This window comes from Scyliorhinus torazame, chromosome 10, assembly GCF_047496885.1.
Source record: "Scyliorhinus torazame isolate Kashiwa2021f chromosome 10, sScyTor2.1, whole genome shotgun sequence".
Lineage (NCBI taxonomy): Eukaryota > Metazoa > Chordata > Chondrichthyes > Carcharhiniformes > Scyliorhinidae > Scyliorhinus > Scyliorhinus torazame.
This window is the reverse complement of record NC_092716.1, coordinates 14,650,374-14,667,826: the sequence shown is the minus strand read 5'-3', so window position 1 is coordinate 14,667,826 and position 17,453 is coordinate 14,650,374. Positions and strand designations below refer to the sequence as shown.

Genomic DNA, 17,453 nt, shown 5'->3' with positions numbered 1-17,453 from the left:
CACACTTTCTGCATTAAACTCCATTTGCCACCTCTCAGCCCAGCGCTGCAGCTTATCTATGTCCCTCTGTAACTTGTAACATCCTTCCGCACTGTCCACAACTCCACCGACTTTAGTATCATGTAATATTCCAAATGTTCTATTGGACGTTATCAAATGCTTTACTCAAGTCCATGTTGCCTACATGGACTTTAGTAAAGCATTTGATAAGGTATCTCATGGCAGGCTCGTGCAAAAGTTTAGATCACATGGGGTCAGGGGTGAACTAAGGGATGGATCATGAACTGGCTTGGCCATAGAAGACAGAGGGTAGCAGTGGAAGGGTGTTTTTTTCCGAATGGAGGTCTGTAACTTATGGTGCTCCATAGGGATTGGTACTGGGACCTCTGCTCTTTGTAATGTATATAAATGACTTGGAAGAAAACGTAGAGGGCATGATTGGCAAGTTTGCAGATGATACTAAGATTGCAGGAGTTGCGGATTGTGATGAAGATTGTCAGGGAATACGTAGGCTGCAAAATTGGGCAGAGAAATGGCAGATGGAATTTAACCCGTCAAATGCGAGGTGATGCATTTTGGTAGATCCAATTCAGCTGGGAGCTATAAAATAAAGGGCAGAACAATCAGGAGCACAGAGACACAGAGATCTGGGCATGCGGGTCCACAGATCCTTAAAAGTGGTAGCACAGGTGGAAATGGTGGTAAAGAAACCAAATGGCATGCTTGCCTTCATAGGACGGGATATCAAGAATAAAAGCTCGAAAATTATGTTACAATTATATAGAACATTTGGAATACTGTGTCCAATTCTGGTCACCGCACTACCGACGTGGAGGCTTTGGAGAGAGTACAGAAAAGGTTAACCAGGATGTTGCCTGGTATGGAGGGTATTAGCTATAAGTGAGATTGAATAAACTGTGATTGTTCTCCCCAGAGAGACGGAGGCTGAGGAACGACCTGATAGAAGTTTATTAAATTATTTGGGGTATAGATAGGGTAAACAGTAGGAGGCTTTTTCCCAGGGCGGAAATGACAATTACAAGGGGGCACAAGTTCAAGGTGAGGGGGGAAAGGTTCAGTGGAGATGTGCAGGAGAAGTCTTTTTACAGAGGGTGGTGGTGGCCTGGAATGCACTGCCAAGTGAGGTGTTTGAGGCAGATACGTTAGCGACCTTTTAGACTTATCTGGAGAGGCACATGAACAGACGGGGTATAGAAGGATACAGGTGGTTAGTCTAGATAGGACACATGCTCGGCACAGGCTGGGAGGGCCGCAGGGCCAGTTCCTGTACTGTAATCTTCTTTGACACCCAGTCCCTGACCTTGTAGCCACAGTATTTATATAACCAGTCCAGTTACGTTTCTGGTCACTGCTCACCCCCAGGGATGTTGTTGATGGGGGATTCAGCGACAGCAATGTTGTCGAATGTCAAGGGGAGATGGTTAAATTCTGTCTTTTTGGAGATGGTCATTGCCTGGCACTTACACCTCCTACTGCGTTGCTGGGAAATACATTTGTCCAGAATTCACCACTGGATTTATGAGTGACTATTGTATACATAGGGCCACCAGTTTTGGTCTTACCCACATCTCACCTATCAATCTCTTTTATAATCTTAAACACCCCTAACAGGTCCTGTCACAGCTTCTCTTCTGCGGAGAAAACAGCCCCAGCCTGTTCAACCTTTCTGGCATCATCCTTAAGAAAACAGAATCAAGAGATCACTGCGCCACAATTTACAAAGTGCAAAAAGCAACAATTCATTCCCATCAAGTAATCTCAGTCGGTTCCTTACACAGTCCTCGCCAAATGAAACATGAACAGTGTGACAAATGGAAGTGTCAAATCGTTGCAGCAGGTGTTGTTTTTTCTCTGGGATTGCTGTTGTGAGGCAATTTACTTCAGACCTTTATCTACATCTAATCCACACTGCAGCTGACCCGGGAGAGTTGAGAAAAAAATGCCTCGCGTCTCCGATGTTGATGGGCTCACCGTGACAAGCACAAAATGAAGCAAGATTCAATGGAAGGAATAGAGGATAAACTGGAGAAGGCAAAATGAAAAATTTGAGAACATTCTCGGATCTCAGTAAATTAAAGAGATGCGATGTATGTTGAGCAGTGAACTTTCTCCGTGTCCATGTCCTGGCCAACATTCGCTCTCTCCAAGTAGGCGGTTGCTTTCCTAGAGTTCTTCATTTCATCCCACAGTCGGAATAGGGTTGATTGCAGGTGTTGCAATTAAGAGATTAATATTGAATGAATTGAATGAATTTTTCTCTCCGACATTGAAGCATCTCAATTTCCAATATTATTGCACCATTCTATGGTCCCTTTTAAAGAAGGAAGTGCTCATGCATATTTAAAGTTGCATCGTGCATTGCTACAGCCTGTGGTTAGAATGTCCTCCTTGCCTCAGAAAGATATTATGGAGTGCTTCGCAGATTGAAGAACAAAATGGAAATAAAAGAGTGGGGTGGGAAGCAAGAGGTCCACCATCAAAACATCAGCACCGTGACAATCCCGCCAGAAAGCAGGATGTAGCTATGCTCGGAACTGGGAGGGGGCATTAGGCAGGAATGCACTGCTATCTGCAGTGTTCTCAGCAATGCTGGATGCCACTGGCCCAAGTTGCATAGCCCAATGATGCTGATAAGCATGTCCTCTATAAGGCTTTGGCGACGCAGCTATGCCTGTCCTCTGCCGGTCCCGTACTTCCAGTGTGTGCCACCTTCTCCAGCAAGAGGCAGGGGCAAATGTCAGTGATTGTGTTGCGCTGTCACAGCTGAATAGCTGGAGGTACAGGGAAGCGGCGAGAAGCGGGTGAGGGAATGGCAGCTTTGGAACATGTGTGAGGGTGAGATGGAGCACCTGCATGTTGGATATGCGTCCTGAGTGCCAGGGGGTGCTGCTGCGTATGTGATGAGGGTATGGTGCAGTGTGCAGTGTACAGGTTTTTACATGCTGAGGGGGTTCATAGATTATCATAGAATTTACAGTGCAGAAGGAGACCATTCGGCCCATCGAGTCTGCACCGGCTCTTGGAAAGAGCACCCTACCCAAGGCCAACACCTCCACCCTATCCCCATAACCCAGAAACCCCACCCAACACTAAGGGCAATTTTGGACACTAAGGACAATTTATCATGGCCAATCCACCTAACCTGCACATCTTTGGACTGTGGGAGGAAACGGGAGCACCCGGAGGAAACCCATGCAGGCACGGGGAGGATGTGCAGACTCCGCACAGACAGTGACCCAAGCCGGAATCGAACCTGGGACCCTGGAGCTGTGAAGCAATTGTGCTATCCACAACGCTACCGTGCTGCCCGTTAAGTGACGTCAAGTGAAGAATATGCATTCGCTGACTTTGACCACCCACACGTGGCGATTTGGCTTATTGTGGACCCGCTGCCAGGTCCTCGATCACATTCTGGAGGTTGACCGTGCTGACCAGCTCCTTCCACTTCTTTCTGAGGGTGGTCTACGAGGAGCCGTTAGCCTTCTGAGGAGATATGCTATCTCTCCTTCTGATCTCCACCATTAATACACCAATTACACATCCATCATGATGGAAACCTTTCTCTGCCCTGGTGTCCCAACTTGCAATCTTTCTTCAAGAGATACAAATTTCCTTTGAGAAAAGCAGGCCAACTCTCCCATGGACGCTCAGCACGATGTTGATTGACCCTCTGTTGAGCTTAAGAGGCAACCACTAGTAGTAACGAAGAAACCAGCAACCTGAAACCCTCCCAGCTTCTCACTAAAGTCAGGTACATGACATGAAGTGGCTGGTTTAGCACAGTGGGCTAAACAACTGGCCTGTCATGCAGAATAAGGCAGCAGCGCAGGTTCAATTCCCGTACCGGCCTCCCAGAACAGGGACCGGGGGTAACTTCATTGAAGCCTACTTGTGACAATAAGCGATTATTATTATTATTACATGAGGTGGGAGCACGATATCGTTGTGCTATCCACCTGCAACAGAACTGGCACAGGCAGACCGTAAATCACAACCTGACCACAAAGAAATTCAGGCAAATTAACTTCTAGCCCTTGCAGCCTCCTCGAAGAACACCTTCCAATAGGTGGACCTGGAGGGCACACATTACCTGTGACCGTCAGGGTGATCACAGCTGTAAAGTTCTTCATCTTTGTCTGCTTCCAAAGATTTCAGGAGGTATTTTTCGAGTCTCACCATCTGCTGCTCACAAGTGAATCTTGCGGCTGACGAATGCCATGTTTGCCAAGTGTGGTGAATGTATAGTGCCAGTAATTCACCAGTGTATTAGTATCATGTGCTGCCATTGTGTTACAGCTATGTTATGTTGTTAACCCTGTGGGCTCCACCTATGGGCCATTGTGTGGCTTCGCCCACATGGGGGATATGTTGGGCATGTACGGGCTCCGCCCATGGCTCCTCCCCTTGAAAGGAAGTACAAAGAGCAGTTGACCTGCAGGCAGTTCACAGTATTGTACCAGTCGCAGGCAGGCACTGTTCTAAGCTGATTAAAACCACAGTTTACTTCTACTTGTGTCTGAGTGAATTGATGGTCGCATCACCAAGGCCACCAGCTAGGTCCTCTTTACTATTCATGAGACAAAATCGGTCTTGGACGATACTTGTGTTTGTTGATCTAGTTCGTTGCCCACAGGTACAGGGTCCGCAGGTACAGAATGTACAAAAATGTTAATCAAGGTCCCTCCCTAACCAACTAGCTGTACTTATGAACCGAAAGGGTTTTCACTTGTGTATTCACCTTGCCTCCCAACCCCTGTCCGTGAAAGATACCCAGGAATTTGCCATAATGCCTCCATTGGACTCTTGTCAAGTCTCCAGCAGATTCACTGCAGCAACTCATGAAGGCTCCCTTGAAAGCACCTTCCAAACCCGTGACCTCCCCAAGCTACAAGGACAAGGGTAGCAGCTGCATGGGAACATCACCACTCTGTGATTCCTGAGGCTCAGTTTGAGCAGAGCTTGGAGGGTCCTCTGCCCTCCAACAAGGACTCTGCACTGCTGTCTACATTCCCAGCACCTGCTGCCACTCCCCTTCTGACACTTACCTCACCAAGTGACAACCTGACTACCTTTCTCGGAGTCCCCGCAAAGATGTGTGTATCTTAACTAGTGGGGGGCTCACATAGAAAATCATAGAATTTACAGTCCAGAAGGAGGCTATTCGGCCCATTGAGTCTGCACCGGCCCTTGGGGAGAGCACCCTACCCAAGCCCGCACCATCTCTTTACCCCCGTAACCCAGCAACCCCACCCAACCTTTTTTGGACACGAAGGGCAATTTAGCATGGCCAATCCACCTAACCTGCACACCTTTGGACTGTGGGAGGAAACCGGAGCACCCGGAGGAAACCCACGCACACACGGGGAGAACGTGCAGACTCCGCACAGACAGTGACCCAAGCCGGGAATCGAACCTGGGACCCTGGAGCGGTGAAGCAACTGTGCTAACCACTATGCTACTGTGCTGCCCATATGAGTCTTGTGATGGTTCATCCTCAGATTGCACAACTTGCTCTGCGGGTTCCATCCTCCTCCGGCACCAGCACCTGCTTAGGATCATTTGTGGAATAATGTTATTTCTCGTTCTGTCTTGGGATTTGGACATTATTGACAGGACCAACATCTATTGTCCATTCCTAATTGCACTACTTGACTAGCTTGCTCGGCTTTTTCAGAGCGCAGTTAAGAGTCTGGCACATTGTGTGGTCTAGAATCACGGGCGTGCTTCTCTGACCCCCCACCGGGTCGGAGAATCGCCGGGGGCTGGCGTGAATCCCGCCCCCGCCGTGTCCCGAATTCTCCGCCACTAGAGATTTGGCGGGGACGGGAATCGCACCGCGCCGGTCGGGGGGCCCAACCCCGCCGATTCTCTAGCCCGCGATGGGCCGAAGTCCCGCCGCTGTCAACCCTTGCCCGCCGGCGTGGATTAAACCTCCTTTTGAACGGCGGGACAAGGCGGCGCGGGCAGTCTCCGGGGTCCTGGGGGGGGCGGGGGGGGGGGGCGGGGCAATCTGGCCCGGGGGATTCCCCCACGGTGGCCTGGCCTGCGATCGGGACCCACCGATCAGCGAGCGAGCCTGTGCCGTGGGGGCACTCTTTTTCGTCCGCCTTTGCCATGGTCTTCACTGTGGCAGAGGCGGAAGAGACCCCCTCCCCTGCGTATGCGCGGGAATGCCGTGAGCGGCTGCTGACGCTCCCGCGCATGCGTCGCCCCGCGAAGACCTTTCGCCGTCGGCTGGCGTGGCGCCAAAGGCCTTTCCCGCCGGTCGGCGGTGCGCCAACCACTCCGGCGCAGGCCTAGCCCCTCAAGGTGAGGGCTTGGCCCCTAAAGGTGCAGAGAATTCCGCATCCTTGGGGCGGCCCGACGCCGGAGTGGTTCCCACCACTCCATTACGCCGGATTCCCCCGCCCCACCGGGTAGGGGAGAATCCCGCCCCACAGGTAGGCCAGACTGGGTAAAGGTAGCTGATTTCCTTCCCTAATGGACATTACTGAACGCAGTGAGTTTTGAATGACAATTGATGATAGTTTCATTTCATAGAATTTCATAGAATTTGCAGTGCAGAAGGAGGCCATTCGGCCCATCGAGCCCGCACCGGCTCTTGGACAGAGCACCCCACCCAAGGTCCACACCGCCACGCCATCCCCACAACCCAGCAACCTCACCCAACACTAAGGGCAATTTTGGACACTAAGGGCAATTTATCATGGCCAATCCACCTAACCTGCACATCTTTGGACTGTGGGAGGAAACCGGAGCACCAGGAGGAAACCCACGCACACACGGGGAGGATGGCAGACTCCGCACAGACAGTGACCCAAGCCGGAATCGAACCTGGGACCCTGGAGCTGTGAAGCAATTGTGCTATCCACAATGCTACCGTGCTGCCCCCAGTGGTGGAGCGTGGAATTGCTCTCACCTTCCCTCCTCGGTCAGATCATTGAGACTTTTGTGGCACTGTACCCACGAGCAAGGCACCACCATCATCCTGCTGACCTCCTCTGCCACATCCAGCAATGCATGAGACTAGCTTTCAATTCTAGGTTTAATAATGGAATTCTAATTCCGCCAGCTGCCATGGCATTTGAACCCACATCCCTACAGCATTAAGCTGGGCCTCTGGATTATTAATATCACAACATTATCACTGTGCCACCATCTCCTCATAAATCTGTGGGCGATGAAAGGCATGAATTTGAACCGACAAGGTAACAAGGATTCAGATTCGATTGAAGATCTTCATATTTCAGCAGCTGCTGATTTCATGCCTACAGGAGTGAGTGTTGGTGCCATGAGGCTGCATGATGTTTAGTTCTGTCACCAGACAGCGTGGAGACCCCCATCTACATCTTCAACGATCATGCGTGCCAAGACCCAACTTATTTCCAGTGCCTCCTCCTTTGTCGCTGTCAACAAGGAGGCAGGGCCATTATCAGTTCCTTGCCTCTCCCTGGTGTTCTGCGCGCTCTTCAAAGAAGTATGCAAAGACGAGACCTTCGAATATAAGAAATGTAACGTGTCAGAAGGACAAAAGGACTTGTGGAGGGTGACGGTGAGGGACAGGTGTGGGACATTGGAGTAAGCTAAGAGCAACATGTCAGTGCCTGTTCAGGTGGGGATGTGAGGAGGCCCCTTGAGGAAGAGGGAGAGGTTCACCTGTAAACTGGGTTGCTCTGAGGGGTGGTGTGCAGGACAGGGAAGGCAGAGTGGTGGAGCGTGGAATTGCTCTCACCTTCCCTCCTCGGTCAGATCATTGAGACTTTTGTGGCACTGTACCCACGAGCAAGGCACCACCGTCATCCTGCTGACCTCCTCTGCCACATCCAGCAATGCTTGCTTGTTGTCTTCCACCCGTCCGTGAGGAAATATTCCTGTCGATCTTTGTAGCTTGGAGCATGATGTCTCGGGTCACGTCCGAGAACCTGGGTGCAGCATTTGCACATTGGACCCTCTCCCCCAACCCCTCACACACACACACACACACCTGGCCCGACCGCTCACATATCTATTCAGTTGTTGGCTGAGATCTGGCATCTCTGGAATGCTACCAGTTTGTCCCTCACAGGGCCTCTGTGAATCATGGAGCTGAAATAGACTGTAACAACTCACCATTATGCCTGCTTGTTCCACCCAGTCACAAACCACAGAGTCAGATGTGAAGGCCATTGCTGAGTAAAACATAGAACCCCCCTGACAAAAGCACTGCTAAAACCTCCAGGTTCCCAACATACTGCTGGCTTCCTGAGCTGAGACGGGTCTGTCAGTACAAATCCAGCCCATGTTACGGGGCAGAAAGAGTTAATGTTGTGTGTACGGAGGAGGACACTGTTGTAATACAGGCAATGTGGTGAAGGGATCATGAGTGTTGGTCCAGACTCCAGGATGCCACATCATCGACTGGGACCATGTGATCTTTAATCATCGAATCATAGAATCCCTACAGTGCAGAAGGAGGCCATTCGGCCCATCAAGTCTGCACCTACCCTCTGAAAGAGCAACCTGCCTCAGCCCACATTTCCACCCTATCCCCGTAACCCAGTAACCGCACTAACGTTTTGGACATTATGGGGCAATTTAGCGTGACCGATCCACCTAACGCGCACATCTTTGGACTCTGGGAGGAAACCCAAGGCACCCAGGGGAAACCCAGGGTTAGCCTGAGGCTAGGCTGGGTTTAGCGCATTGAGGGGTGCGAAAGCTACAATAAGAACTTTGATGGCAACTCGCAATAGGAGAGGCCGATTGAGAGGAACAGGTTAAACGCTGCATTAGAATAACACAGACAGGGATTTGAATCGAGCGTGCTAACCAGACCGATGAAGATAGGAAATTAAATTTTGGGAGGTGTCTTTGAACAGAAGGTAACCCCCGGAGGTTTCCGCTCCTCTTTCGGGTTCATGTTGCGTTTGCAGAAACCTAGCACCCGACCCAAAGTCAAATTTTACCCTGGGTCACGTATTGCCAGTCTGTACAAAACTGATCTTAATCTCACCACGAACGACAACACCACAAAAGGAAAAGTATCCTTTTAAACAAAAGTGAAAGACGAGGAAATCATTTTAACCTCTTTTCCCAAGACTCCACTCACATTACACTGATGTCTCATTGAATATTTTTGACGTTTGTCATGCCCTAAGGAGTAATTGTTTCAAAGATTAAGCACCATTCAATATTGAAGTAAAATGCTTCTTTTATGCAGAATACAAGGTCATTTACACCCAGTAGCAAGCACGCCGTGATTATTATGCCAGAAACATTTATAACAAAACATAGTTTTCATTATTCCACCTCACTTCATTAGTTTGATCTTTTCGCTTAAACCTCAACATCTCCCATGGGTTGTTGAAAGTGCATTTATATGCACTTCAGATGATCATAGTTGACCTTTCCATAACCTTTAAGATATCACTGATAGATCCCATTTGGCTGTAGGTTAGTGAACAGACATTCCCAAAAGACACAAAACCCATTAATCGTACTCGTCAGGCATTTAAAAAAAAAACTTTTTGGGGGTCAGGCTCACTCAAAGTGCCTGCGCTTCAGGTCTCAGTTTGGGAAATAAAAAAAGAAAATGGTGGAAACGCTCAGCAGATCTGACAGCATCTGTGGAGAGAGATAGAGAGTTAACATTTCAGGTTCCATCAGAACGCATTGGCCAAAAAAAGCATGAAAAGCTTTGATTTATTTAACCGCCTCTGGGAAGTCCCAATGTCCTTGACAGGCAATTAAGCGTGCTGTTTTAACATGGCATCCAATTTACACACAGCAAGCTCCTACAAGCATCAATGTGACAATGGTTAGATAATCCCCTTTTATTTATTGATGGTGCTTGTGATTGGCAATGATACCGGGGGTAACTTACCTGCTCTTCTTTGAAATAGCTCTGTGGGATCCTTTACATCCACCTGAAAAAGCAGACAGTGCCTCAGGTTAATGTTAAATAGTACTTGTGACAGTGCTGCACATCCTCATAACTGTACTGAGAGAATTCGCTGACTTGTTCTTAATGTTCCAGAGGTGGAGATGGACAATAATTTGGATCTTACAAATAACAAGCTTTAAGTCATAAAATTACTTCAACCGAGGGCTGACAAACTTTATTTGTTCCATCAGATTTGAGCTGATCCTATATTCTTTCGAGTAAAACAATTAAACTAAATTAACAAACTGAGGAGCAAATTAAGAGTGCAGCTCCTTAAAGGGACATTGCGATAAAAACAAAAGCAATTCACAAGGGAAACTGCGCCCGAGTGTGGCGCCGAGGGGATCTTCACAGTAACTTCATTGCAATGTTAATGTAAGCCTACTTGTGACAGTAATAAAGATTATTATTACATGTGACAAAGGGGGTCAGTAAAACATCTCAGTCCCCGTCGTCCCCACCGGGCATGGACGGCCTCGGCCGTTCTGGTGGACACTGCCTGCTCCCTCTCCAGGAACACCCGGCCGTGAATATAGCTGTGGCGGAATGACAGCCAGTCTGGCCGGACAACTCTTTCGATTGCCCGCCGTCTGGACCTGTTAATGACCAACTCGGCAAGGCCCAGGGGCAGTTTCACACGGAGGTCCTCTTCCCTCCCTGCTCCCCTCCTTACTAGGTGGCCAAAGGTCAGGAGCATGGGGCTGAAGTGCAAACGCAACTGAAGGAAGAGAGCCCAGTCTACAGTTGTGCAGTTGCCTTGCCACAATTAAATAACGAATGAAAGATTTGAAGATGATGATGAGAGTCAACAAATTCCCGTATTGTGTACTATCTGTAAGACGCAGCAGTGTGCCATGGCTCTGCCAGCATCTTCCAAAGCCGTGGGCTCGGGCACCTGGAGGGACAAGGGCGGCAGGTGCATGGGAACGCCTCCGCCTGTAAATCCCCCTCCATGCTGCACACCATCCTGACTTGGAAATATATCGCCATTCCTTCTGTTGGATCAAAATCCCAAAATGCATTTCCTAAAATAATTGAGTCTACCTACACCACATGGACTGCGGCGGCAGTTCCAGAAGGCACCTCACCACCACCTTGTCAAGGGTAATTAGGGATGATAATAAATGTTGGCCCTGTCAGCGGAATTCACATCTCACAAATGTATTTTTTATAAATCACTCCAGCCAAAACGATGAATCATCCAGCAGACACAGAATAAATATGAGGGAAGGAGCTGTAACAATGAAAGCCTGACATAACTTTGGTAACATAGAGGAGTGGGCCATTCAACACCAAGAACGTGTTCTGATATTTAATTATATCATGGCTGATCTTTACCTTAGTAGCCTTGTCCAACACAAAAATAAATGAATTTCACCTTCAACATGTTCCTTTAACTGCCGTCTACCCAGTATGATCAGTATTTTTCTGTGTCGAGTTTCACACTGTCCGCACTAATTGTATGAAAATTGCTTCTGATCTCAAAGTTTTTTTAGTATCATAGAATCCATACAGTGCACAAGGAGTCCATTCAGCCCATCGGGTCTGCACCGACTTTCCAAAAGAGCACTGTACTTAGGCCCACTCCCCCACCCTATCCTATAACTCAGTAACTCCACCTAACCTTTGGGCACTAAGGGGAAATTTAGCATAGCCAATTTACCTAACCTGCATACCTTTGGACTATGGGGGGAAACCCACAGAGACACAGGGAGAACAGACAAACTCCATACAGTCACCCAAGGCTGGCATTGAACCCGGGTACCTGGTGCTGTGAGGCAGCAGTGCTAACCACTGTGCCTTCGTGCCGTCATGATCACTTAATCTTCTACTTTTGAGGAAATCATCACTTAAATTCTCATCACTTAATCTTCTACTTTTGAGAGAATGAAAATGCACCCTGATATTAGGTGAGATGGTAGCAAGCAAGCCTAATCCTCCAGGGCTAGGGGTTCAAATCGCACCACCGTAGCTGAAGGAACTTAAATTTGATTAACAAGCTTGGAATATAAAGTTAGTCTCACTCATGGTGACCATGGCAATGACCATTAATTGTTGCAAAAAACTCATTGGTTCACGAATGTCCTTTCGAGAAGGAAGTCTGTCAGCCTTATCTAGTCTGGTCTACATGTGAGGGCAGACCCACAGCAGTGCGGTTGAGTTTTAGCTGCCCTCAGTTCACGGGTATTCAGGGATGAGCAAAAGTTGGCTTTGGAAGCAATGCCCAGCTCCCATGAAAGAAAACAAAAAAACATGGTGACTCTACTCTGTATCCCTGCTGTGCCTGGAACTGAACACCACACTCTGGAAGACCAGTGGTTGTAGGAGCAGGAAGAGGCCATTCGGACCATCGAGTCTGCTCCGCTGTTCAATGAGATCATGACTGATCTGATGTGATAATCCTCAACTCCACTTTCCCGCCTTATCCCCTTAACCCTCGATTCCCTGACTGATTAAAAACCTATCTATCTCAGCCTGGAGCATACTTAACAACCCAGCCTCTACAGCTCGCTGCGGTAAAGAATTCCACAGATTCTCTGCCCTCTGAGAGAAGAAATTCTTCCTCATCTCTGTCTTATATGGTGACGCCTCACTCTGAGATTGTGCCCTCTGGTCTTGGACTCTCCCACAAGGGGGAAAAAACCTCTCAGCATCTACCCTGTCAAGTCCCTTGAGAATCCTATATGTCTCAATAAGGTCGCTTCTCATTCTTCTAAGCCCAACCTACTCAACCTCTCCTCATAAGAAAATGCCTCCATACCTGGGATCAACCTGGTGAACCTTCTCTGGACTGCATCCAATGCCAGTGCATCTTTCCTCAGATAAGGGGACCATAGACCAAGGGTGGTCTATGTCTTGACTTGTATAGTTTTAGCAAGAATTCCCTCGTTATATACTCCATCCCCTTTGAAATAAAGGTCCAGCCAAAGCTCTGCACAGCTGCAACATAACCTTCCCCCCCTTCACATTCCAACTTTATCACCCAAAATATGGCAGAGACATGGAATAATTCATATGGAGATGTTATTGGACTGGGAAGTTGAAATGGGTTCAGGAAATAGTAAGATGTCGTTCTCAGAAGAGAACAGATTGGGGATAAAATGGCTAGGCGGGGTAAGATCTATCTAAAATGGATCAGCTTGTTAGATACACTGGCCTTCCTTATGCCGTTTATTTCCTGAGTAGAAAAAAATTAAGTAAATCACTTCTCCAGCAGATGGTACGAAAGGATACATATTTTGGACGCTGCAAAATCTCATCAGGCACTCAAAGGATTAAGGAGTGATTGGTGTAATATAACAGTGAGGAGCACACATCTGCACCAACAAAGGGTGGAAGGAACTGAAAGGTAGGCTCCATCTCTTGGCAGCAGCCCCAGCTACTGCTGTAAACACACAGCTGAGGGGAACAAACTGCATCACATGTCATTCTTAAAGTGGGCATTTGAAAACATTTAACCTCAACTGTTTTTAATAGGAACAACCTGTACTTCTGGCAGATCAATAGGACATAACCCAGCAGTGGGTAAATAGCTAGCTGAGAGCCATTATGCCCCCATCCTGCTTCTAAACAAGCTGGTTAATTATCGCAAGATTCTCTCAACAATACGGCGATGTGTATAAAAGGAGCTCACAGCCTACATGAGTATCATCCATGTCTGAAGGTATAAATCTTCTCAATGCATGCTCTTGATAGACAGCCAAACCTCAAGGGGAAATGAATTGGTGCCGTACATGATGTGTTGGGTGTTCTGGATCACAAACAGGTCACCAACACTTGAAGTGGTGCAACTCTATTTTATTATAAGGTCAACTATATTACATACTTGAACTGTGGGTAAATGCAATACCAGCTTTAACTGTTGACCCTTGCCTAGTCCTAACCAGGTGATGCACTCAGCACATGGTGAATGTTGCAGGCTGTGAGCTCTGTGCTCCGAGCTGGCTGCTACTAGAATGAGCGGGAACTCTCCTGTCCCCTGTCTTTATAGTGCGTGTGCTCTCACTGGTGACTGGCTGTGGTGTTGTGTATGCTGATTGGTCCCACTGCATGTCCATCAGTGTGTGTGTGTCTGCACCATAATATACTGGTGTATATTATGACAGTACAGTCATCACTAGGCTAGTTAAAATACTGATCACTAAGCACTGCGTAAAAATCACAGTCAAGCCAATACAATTTATTTAAGCAATTTAATTAATCAATTAGCATTGTTGCTTCACAGCTCCAGGGTCCCAAGTTCGATCCCCGGTTTGGGTCACTGTCTGTGCAGAGTCTGCACGTTCTCCCCGTGTCTGGGTGTCTTTCCTCCGGGTGCTCCGGTTTCCTTCTACAAGCCCTGAAAGATGTGCTGTTAGGTAATTTGGACATTCTGAATTCTCCCTCCGTGTACCCGAACAGGCGCCGGAATGTGACAACTAGGGGCTTTTAACAGTAACTTCATTGCAGTGTTAATGTAAGCCTACTTGTGACAATAATAAAGATTATTACTATCATTATTTTCTTAATCATCAATGTTTTGGCTTAGTGTTGTGTGGCTGAAGTGATCTGTCCAGATATAACTCAGTTTGTACACACATTCCCAGCATGTAGAGGCTCCTGGATGTATTGCCCAGCCCTAGCTGGCATTCACTGACCACCCTTGGATGCCTTCAGAAGCAGGTGCTGGTCACTCGACCTAAACAACCATGTTGTGAGCTTTCCACTTCAGAAGGCAGTTAAGCACCAACCATAAATAAAGACGGAAAATGCAAGAAATACTCAGCCAGTCAGGCAGCGGTCAGAAAGAGCGAAACAGAAAAAGAATACCAGGATTTATGTGGCATATTCAACAACCACTGGACGTCTCCAAGTACCTTGCTGTCAATTAAGTATGTTTTTTGAAGTGTAGTTAGAAGCAGAACCATCAATTTGTTTGCAACAAATTACACAAACAGCAAAGTGACAATGAAAAGATAATTAGTTTTAATGATGTTGGTCAGGACACAGCCTCATCTTCTAGGAATAGTGCCCGAGGATCTTGTGCATCCATCTGAAAGGGTAGACAAGGCTTCAGTTTCACCTGAAAGACGGCATCCCTGACGGACTGGTAATCCCTCAGACTTGGTGAAATTGAAAAAAAATTGAAAATCGCTTATTGTCACAAGTCGGCTTCAAATGAAGTTACTGTGAAAAGCCCCTCGTCGCCACATTCCATTGCCTGTTCGGGGAGGCTGGTACGGGAATTGAACCGTGCTGTTGGCCTGCCTTGGTCTGCTTTAAAAGCCAGCGATTTAGCCCTGTGCTAATCCAGCCCCTAATCTTGTAGAGTGGGGCTTAAAGCCAAAGCTTTCTCAAGCAGAGTCAAGAGTGCTTCCACCTCAGCCACAACTGACGCCAAAGGTCAACATTTCAGGTCAAAGTCCGACCGTGAGAAATTGGAGTTAACCGCATAGCTGTGGAACTGGAGTCACAAATAGGACAGAGCAGGTAAAGATGCTCGGCTTCTTTCTCTATGGGACATCAGTGAACCAGTTGGGTTTTTCAATGATGCAATCACTTAATGGTCACTTTTACTGATACGCACATTGTATTTCCAGATTCTTAAAATAGATTTAAAGTCTAAATGTACACTGGTCAGATTCAAAGAACAAAGAAAAATTACAGCACAGGAACAGGCCCTTCGGCCCTCCAAGTCTGCGCCGACCCAGATCCTAAGGAACTTTTCATTATTAGTCCTGTAACATAAACTTTGGACTACATCCAACAACATGTGGAGTGTCATGATGATGTGACTCATGCATGTTTAATAACAATCTTTAATTTCATCCGCTGGTCAGTTATATATGAAACTCCTTTAAAGCATAGACATCAACTTAAGGTGGCTGCCACATGCCACCTGACACATATACAAGTTGGCCAAGTCTGGAGGTTTCCTAAACTTTGTACATTCCAAGGCAAACCTCTGATGGAATTGCTGCTAATAAGAATGACTTCAAAGATGAACTTAAGCTGTTAACCGGCTTTCAGCATTTGCATTTCTGTAAAGATACCCTTCAAGCAGAGACAAAAAGTCTACCTGGGACAATGGCTGTACAGATGTTCTTCCAAGCTCATCACAGGAAATAATGGTCCATTTAGAAATGATGGTGGGGACAGTAAAGAAACTAATCACCAAGTTCATAACAAGGTCTGTGCAGACATGAGCTAATCAACTAACTTCTGTAGAATAATCAAATCATGGAGGGGTCAGCTGGCCAGAGGGATGTTTTTTTGAATTGTCTTTCATTTCAACACATTGGTTGCTTTGGACATTCTGAAGAATTTTGCAAATTGACATTAACAGCATCTCGAACAGAAACAATGTGCGGGGATATGGGGAAATGACAGGGAGTGGGGGGAGTTACGATGCTTGTTTGCAGAGCCGGTGCAGACCTGATGGGCCAAATGGTCTCTTTTGCACTGTAATGATTCTGTGATCTCTCTCCCTACAGTCTCATGTTTGTAGCCCTATCGCTGTGACAGCTTGGAATACATCACAGAGATCATTAAATTGCAATCAAAATGCACACGGTGTACTTATATCATACTGAGCTCAAGAGACAGGAAATCTCCGGAGGACATGCCAAAATTCCAAAGCACCATTTCCAGGGAAGACCCAGAACCGCTGTTAAAACCAAAATTGCCTCAGCCAAGAGCAACAGTAAAGGACTCATCATCAGTGAACTCTCTATTTTTCCCTTTTATAAATGAATCTTAATTTAGCTAGAAGTTAACCTCCTCTACAGCATAACTTGTAATTTTGCATGCTTTTGGGTTTATGTGAGTGTGTGTGTGTGTTGCGAAGGTCAGGACGTGGATATATCTTTGTAACCACCTTTATATCTTTGCCTGGACGGACATGTAACACAATAAAAACTAACCCCAGTTGGGGTTAAACTCAGAAAAGCCTGCCAGACAAAGTTGCAGTTTCAATCTCTTATCTACAACTTTAGTCATCTCTCAACTGATATCTTAAAAAAATATACTTTTGTTAAAAAAATTTAGAGACCCAATTAATTTTTTCCAATTGAGGGGCAATTTAGCGTGGCCAATCCAACTAGCCTGCACATCTTTGGGTTGTGGGGGCAAAACCCACGCAAACACGGGGAGAATGTGCAAACTCCACACGGACAGTGACCCAGAGCCGGGATCGAACCTGGGACCTCGGCGCCGTGAGGCAGCAGTGCTGACCCCCTGCGCCACTGTGCCGCCCTTCAACTGAATTCTTAAGTCAAGATTCTGACTGTCCATGCACATTGATACGAAAGATCAAATTGCACCATTTAAGGGTGGGCAGGTAAATAATTACACAGCAAAAAAATGAACTGGTGATTCATCTCATTTGTTTGAGTTTGTTTTTATTCGTCTATGGGATGTGGTCATCCCTGGCTGGGCCAGCATATATTGCCCATCCCTGAAGGTATTTAAAAGTCAACCACATTGCTGATGTTCGGGAGTCACATGTAGGCCAGACCAGGTAAGAATGACA

At 47.2% G+C, this 17,453-nt stretch overlaps 1 long non-coding RNA gene across 2 annotated transcripts in view; it reads left to right on the top strand.

Moving 5' to 3' along the window:
• LOC140430364 (uncharacterized) overlaps nucleotides 1–16,873 on the top strand; it is a 73,004-nt gene extending 56,131 nt beyond the window's left edge. For both annotated transcript variants that reach the window (XR_011949393.1, XR_011949392.1), the window contains one exon: nucleotides 16,417–16,873. This is a non-coding gene — a long non-coding RNA (uncharacterized lncRNA). The remainder of the gene's footprint in view (nucleotides 1–16,416) is intronic.
• Nucleotides 16,874–17,453: the final 580 nt, after the last annotated feature.